The sequence below is a fragment of the Lolium rigidum genome, chromosome 3 (genome assembly GCF_022539505.1).
Source record: "Lolium rigidum isolate FL_2022 chromosome 3, APGP_CSIRO_Lrig_0.1, whole genome shotgun sequence".
In the NCBI taxonomy this organism is placed as follows: Eukaryota; Viridiplantae; Streptophyta; class Magnoliopsida; order Poales; family Poaceae; genus Lolium; species Lolium rigidum.
In genome coordinates this window covers 42,319,779-42,327,559 of record NC_061510.1, presented here as the reverse complement: position 1 = coordinate 42,327,559, position 7,781 = coordinate 42,319,779, and positions in this window count along the sequence as shown.

Here is a 7,781-nt window from a genome sequence, read left to right as displayed (position 1 = left end):
ATGTAGCTAAAGTTTGGACTATTACCACCACTAGCAATGCTAATGATTCACATGTTGCTGCACCTCCTACTATCAATGGTAAAATAATTGGCGTTGGCAATGCTTCTACTCCTAGTGCAAAGCGCGCAAAATTACCTGAAACTGCCAAAACTGCTGAAACTGATTGTGATAAAACTGCTGAAACTGATTGTGATAAAACTGCTTTAGATTGTAATGATTTAGATTTTGATGATTGCCACATCTCTGAAGTTATAAAGTTCTTACAAAAACTTGCTAAAAGTCCCAATGCTAGCGCTATAAATTTGGCTTTCACAAAACATATTACAAATTCTCTCATAAAAGCTAGAGAAGAAAAACTAAAACTTGAAACTTCTATTCCTAGAAATCTAGAGGATGGTTGGGAGCCCATCATTAAAATGAGAGTCAAAGATTTTGATTGTAATGCTTTATGTGATCTTGGTGCAAGTATTTACGTTATGCCTAAAAAAGTCTATGATATGCTTGACTTGCCACCATTGAAAAATTGTTATTTGGATGTTAATCTCGCTGATAATGCTAAAAAGAAACCTTTGGGGAAAGTTGATAATGTTCATATTATGGTTAACAATAACCTTGTCCCCGTTGATTTTGTTGTCTTGGATATTGAATGCAATGCATCTTGCCCCATTATATTGGGAAGACCTTTTCTTAAACCGTTGGTGCCACTATTGATATGAAGGAAGGTAATATTAAATATCAATTTCCTCTCAAGAAAGGTATGGAACACTTCCCTAGAAAGAGAATGAAGTTACCTTATGATTCTATCATTAGAACAAATTATGATGTTGATGCTTCATCCCTTGATGTTACTTGAGATACACTTTCTGCGCCCAGCTGAAAGGCGTTAAAGAAAAGCGCTTATGGGAGACAACCCATGTTTTTACTCCAGTATTTTTGTTTTATATTTGTGTCTTGGAAGTTGTTTACTACTGTAGCAACCTCTCCTTATCTTAGTTTTATGTTTTGTTGTGCCAAGTAAAGTCTTTGATAGAAAAGTAAGTACTAGATTTGGATTACTGCGCAGTTCCAGATTTCTTTGCTGTCACGAATCTGGGTCTATCTCCCTGTAGGTAGCTCAGAAAATTACGCCAATTTACGAGCATGATCCTCAGATATGTACGCAACTTTCATTCAATTTGAGCATTTTCGTTTGAGCAAGTCTGGTGGCCTAATAAAATCCATCTTTACGGACTGTTCTGTTTTGCCAGATTCTGTCTTTTATTTCGCATTGCCTCTTTTGCTATGTTGGATGAATTTCTTTGATCCACTAATGTCCAGTAGCTTTATGCAATGTCCAGAAGTGTTAAGAATGATTGTGTCACCTCTGAACATGTGAATTTTTATTATGCACTAACCCTCTAATGAGTTGTTTCGAGTTTGGTGTGGAGAAAGTTTTCAAGGATCAAGAGAGGAGTATGATGCAATATGATCAAGGAGAGTGAAAGCTCTAAGCTTGGGGATGCCCCGGTGGTTCACCCCTGCATATTCTAAGAAGACTCAAGCATCTAAGCTTGGGGATGCCCAAGGCATCCCCTTCTTCATCGACAACATTATCAGGTTCCTCCCCTGAAACTACATTTTTATTCGGCCACATCTTATGTACTTTGCTTGGAGCGTCGGTTTGTTTTTGTTTTTGTTTTGTTTGAATAAAATGGATCCTAGCATTCACTTTATGGGAGAGAGACACGCTCCGCTGTAGCATATGGACAAATATGTCCTTAGGTTCTACTCATAGTATTCATGGCGAAGTTTCTTCTTCGTTAAATTGTTATATGGTTGGAATTGGAAAATGATACATGTAGTAAAATGCTATAATGTCTTGGATAATTTGATACTTGGCAATTGTTGTGCTCATGTTTAAGCTCTTGCATCATATACTTTGCACCCATTAATGAAGAAACACTTAGAGCTTGTTAATTTGGTTTGCATATTTGGTTTCTCTAGAGTCTAGATAACATCTAGTATTGAGTTTTGAACAACAAGGAAGACGGTATGGAGTCTTATAATGTTTACCATATGTCTTTTATGTGAGTTTTGTTGTACTGTTCATCCTTGTGTTTGTTTCAAATAGCCTTGCTAGCCTAAACCTTGTATCGAGAGGGAATACTTCTCATGCATCCCAAATACTTGAGCCAACCACTATGCCATTTGTGTCCACCATACCTACCTACTACATGGTATTTATCCGCCATTCCAAAGTAAATTGCTTGAGTGCTACCTTTAAAATTCCATCATTCACCTTTGCAATATATAGCTCATGGGACAAATAGCTTAAAAACTATTGTAGTATTGAATATGTACTTATGCACTTTATCTCTTATTAAGTTGCTTGTTGAGCGATAACCATGTTTCTGGGGACGCCATCAACTATTCTTTGTTGGATATCATGTGAGTTGCTATGCATGTCCGTCTTGTCCGAAGTAAGAGAGATCTACCACCTTTATGGTTGGAGCATGCATATTGTTAGAGAAGAACTTTGGGCCGCTAACTAAAGCCATGATTCATGGTGGAAGTTTCAGTTTTGGACACACATATCCTCAATCTCATATGAGAATAATAATTGTTGCCACATGCTTATGCATTAAAGAGGAGTCCATTATCTCGTTGTCCATGTTGTCCCCGTATGGATGTCTAAGTTGAGAATAATCAAAAGCGAGAAATCCAAAATGCGAGCTTTCTCCTTAGACCTTTGTACAGGCGGCATGGAGGTACCCCATTGTGACACTTGGTCAAAACATGTGCATTGCAAAGATCCGGTAGTCCAAGTTAATTAGGACAAGGTGCGGGCACTATTAGTATACTATGCATGAGACTTGCAACTTGTAAGATATAACTTTCATAACTCATATGCTTTATTACTACCGTTGACAAAATTGTTTCATGTTTTCAAAATAAAAGCTCTAGCACAAATATAGCAATCGATGCTTTCCTCTTTGAAGGACCATTCTCTTTACTTTTATGTTGAGTCAGTTCACCTATCTCTCTCCACCTCAAGAAGCAAACACTTGTGTGAACTCGTGCATTGATTCTTACATACTTGCATATTGTACTTGTTATATTACTCTATGTTGACTATTATCCATGAGATATACATGTTACAAGTTGAAAGCAACCGCTGAAACTTAATCTTCCTTTGTGTTGCTTCAATACCTTTACTTTGATTTATTGCTTTATGAGTAAACTCTTATGCAAGACTTATTAATACTTGTCTTGAAGTACTATTCATGAAAAGTCTTTGCTATATGATTCACTTGTTTACTCATGTCATTACCATTGTTTTGATCGCTGCATCCACTATATATGTTTACAAATAGTATGATCAAGGTTATGATGGCATATCACTTCAGAAATTATCTTTGTTATCGTTTTACTGCTCGGGACGAGCGAGAACTAAGCTTGGGGATGCTGATACGTCTCCGACGTATCGATAATTTCTTATGTTCTATGCCATATTATTGATGATACCTACATGTTTTATGCACACTTTATGTCATATTCGTGCATTTTCCGGAACTAACCTATTAACAAGATGCCGAAGTGCCGATTCATGTTTTCTGCTCGTTTTTGGTTTCGAAATCCTAGTAACGAAATATTCTCGGAATTGGACGAAACGAAGACCCAGGGGCCTATTTTTCCACAGAGCTTCCAGAAGACCGAAGAACACACGAAGTGGGGCCACGAGGTGGCGACACCATAGGCCGGCGCGGCCCAGGGGGGCCCGCGCCGCCCTTTGGTGTGGCCCCCTCGTCTGGCCCCCGACTCTGCCCTTCCGCCTACTTAAAGCCTCCGTCGCGAAACCCCTGATGCGAAAAACCACGATACGGAAAACCTTACTGAGACGCCGCCGCCGATCCCATCTCGGGGGATTCTGGAGATCTCCTCCGGCACCCTGCCGGAGAGGGGATTCATCTCCCGGAGGACTCTACACCGCCATGGTCGCCTCCGGAGTGATGAGTGAGTAGTTCACCCCTGGACTATGGTTCCATAGCAGTAGCAAGATGGTTTTCTTCTCCTCATTATGCTTCATTGTTGGATCTTGTGAGCTGCCTAACATGATCAAGATCATCTATCTGTAATTCTATATGTTGTGTTTGTCGGGATCCGATGGATAGAGAATACCATGTCATGTTAATTATCAAGTTATTACATATGTGTTGTTTATGATCTTGCATGCTCTCCGTTACTAGTAGAGGCTCTGGCCAAGTTTTTACTTTTAACTCCAAGAGGGAGTACTTATGCTCGATAGTGGGTTCATGCCCGCATTGACACCGGGACAAGTGACGAAAGTTCTAAGGTTGTGTTGTGTCTGTTGCCACTAGGGATAAAACATTGGCGCTATGTCCGAGGATGTAGTTGTTGATTACATTACGCACCATACTTAATGCAATTGTCCGTTGCTTTGCAACTTAATACTGGAGGGGTTCGGATGATAACCTCGAAGGTGGACTTTTTAGGCATAGATGCGAGTTGGATGGCGGTCTATGTACTTTGTCGTAATGCCCAATTAAATCTCACTATACTTATCATGTCATGTATGTGCATTGTTATGCCCTCTCTATTTGTCAATTGCCCGACTGTAATTTGTTCACCCAACATGCTTTTATCTTATGGGAGAGACACCTCTAGTGAACTGTGGACCCCGGACCATTCTTTAATACTGAAATACAAATCTCGTCGCAATACTTGTTTTTACTGTTTTCTCTCGCAAACAATCATCTTCCACACAATACGGTTAATCCTTTGTTACGAGCAAGCCGGTGAGATTGACAACCTCACTCGTTTCGTTGGGGCAAAGTACTTTGGTTGTGTTGTGCGGGTTCCAAGTTGGCGCCGGAATCTCTCGGTGTTGCGCCGCACTACATCCCGCCGCCATCAACCTTCAACGTGCTTCTTGACTCCTACTGGTTCGATTAAACCTTGGTTTCTAACTGAGGGAAACTTGCCGCTGTGCGCATCACACCTTCCTCTTGGGGTTCCCAATGGACGTATCAACTACACGCATCACCTCCTCTGAATAATTCGTTTGAATTAACTTGGCACATGCTCACGCATGCATATGACTGAACAAGAGTCAATTAAGCCTCAATGATTTACCTTGCTTCAGAGTTCTGGTATCACTTTTATGCCTCAGTTAATTTATTTTGCCGCAAGCATGATTATGACAATTACTGCTCTCTTGATTTGTCGCTCCCTAGTCTTTTGCTAGCCTTCACTTGTACTGAGCGGGAACGCTGCTCGTGCTTCCAAACACATGAAAACCAAGTTATTCCGGAGTGTCCACCATAAATACCTATGCATGGCATTTCAAACCATTCCAAGTAAATTCTCATGCGCTACCTTTAAACCTTCAAAATGCTTCTCAATTTGTGTTAATGTTTCATAGCTCATGAGGAAGTATGTGGTGTTTAACTTTCAACCTTGTCATTTACTCTTGACGGACTTTCATACGGACTAGTGGCACATCCGCTTATCCAATAATTTTGCAAAAAGAGCTGGCAATGGGGTTCCCAGCCCCGATTAATCAACTTTCACTAATAATTCTCTTCACATGTTTTGCTCTGATTCATCGGTAAGCAACTTAATTTTGCAAATAGACACTCCTCCATGGTATGTGATTGATGGAAGGCACCCGAGGATTCGGTTAGCCATGGCTTGTGTAAGCAAAGGTTGGGGGAGTGTCACCCATAATAAAACTAAAATACGTGTTTAAACAAAAGAGAACAGGGATGATCTACCTTGCTTGGTAGAGATAACGTCCTTCATGGGAGCCGCTCTTGAAAGTCCGGTTGGCGAGGTAGTTGGTGTACCCATTACCATTCGTTGACAACAACAAACACCTCTCAAAATAATTTTACTCCTGCTTTACAAATGAAAAGCTCTAGCGCATGTTAATCACTGCTTCCCTCTGCGAAGGGTCAATCTTTTACTTTTATGTTGTGTCTCCATCCTTTCTTTGAGCACTTTCTTGAGAGCACAACTTGTCATTCTTAGTATAATATGCTTGTCCCAAAATATGATTGATTGTGGTATAACTTTGATGCTTTTATCTTTGACAATCACTATTTCTAGTCTCTCTATGAACTTCAGAGGTGCCTGAGCATTTATGTTTTGCTGATCAAATATGGGCAAGCGAGATACCACTCTATCATGCTCTTTTATGAACATTGCAATCCTGCTTATATACATGATTCATGATGCTTATTATTAATTGTTGGTACCTTTCCATGATTGACATAGCTATTGGATGATCTTATTTGCATGTATCTTATTATGAACTGCCTAAGTGTTAGCCATAGCATGAGAATATTTACATCATATGAACAAATGTGTTCGTGAAAGTTCTTTTATCGCTCAGTTGTTAACTGAATTGCTTGAGGGCAAGCAATAAGCTAAGCTTGGGGGAGTTGATACGTCCAAAACGTATCTACTTTCCCGAACACTTTTGCTATTGTTTTGCCTCTAATTTGTGTATTTTGGATGCAACTAACACGGACTAACGCTGTTTTCGAGCAGAATCGTTCTGGTGTCTCGTTTTTGTGCAGAAATCCAACTTTCAGGAAAAACCTCGGGATTTTGACAGAAGGCCCTATTTTCCCAGAAAATTCACGGAGCCAGAAGGGCAAGTCAGGTGGAGGCCCGAGGGCCCCACACCCTAGCGCGGCGCGGCCCAGGAGGGGGGCGCGCGGCCCTAGCGTGTGGCCCCCTCGGCAGGCCTCCGATGCCCTCCTTCGGACTACTTATCGCCCTCGACCTAAAAACGCACGGGGAGAAGGGGAAGTCGCCAGAAACCCTCCAGAACGCCGCCACATCGCGAAACTCCGTCTCGGGAGCCAGAAGTCTCCGTTCTGGCACTCCGCCGGGACGGGGAATTGGAGGAGATCATCACCACCATCACCACCGACGCCTCTTCATCAACCAGCCATGTTTCCCCCATCCATGTGTGAGTAATTCCCCCGCTGTAGGCCGAAGGGGATGGTAGGGATTGGATGAGATTGGGCATGTAATAGTGTAAGATTGGTAGGGCATAGTGCCTAGTGTCCGTAATTGGTACTTTGATGATATTGTTGCAACTTGTTATGCTTAATGCTTGTCACTAGGGCCCGAGTGCCATGATCTCAGATCTAAACATGTTATTGTTTCATCATGATATTCATTGTTTATGGTCTTACCCGCAAGTTGTATACACATGTCGTCTGTCCGGAACCAATGGCCCCGAAGTGACAGAAATCGGGACAACCGGAGGGGATGGTAGTGATGTGAGGATCACATGTGTTCACGGAGTGTTAATGCTTTGCTCCGGTGCTCTATTAAAAGGAGTACCTTAATATCCAGTGAGATTCCCTTGAGGCCCGGCTGCCACCGGCTGGTAGGACAAAAGATGTTGTGCAAGTTTCTCATTGCGAGCACGTACGACTATAATTGGAACACATGCCTATTGATTGCTTTGTACTTAGACACCGTTTTATTATTATCCTGCAAATGCCCTGCTTGATTGTTACATGAGTTTCTCTCATCCATGCAACGCCCGTTATCCGTCCCCGTGCCTACGGTATTTTAATCCTGCTCGTTTACTATAATCATTACTGCTGTCTCTCGTTACTCTGCTGCTGTTATTTCACTACTGCTACTTGCTATAAAACTGTTACTACTGATAAACTCTTGCGAGCAAGTCTGTTTCCAGGTGCAGCTGAATTGACAACTCCGCTGTTAAGGCTTTCAAGTATTCTTTGTCTCCCCTTGTG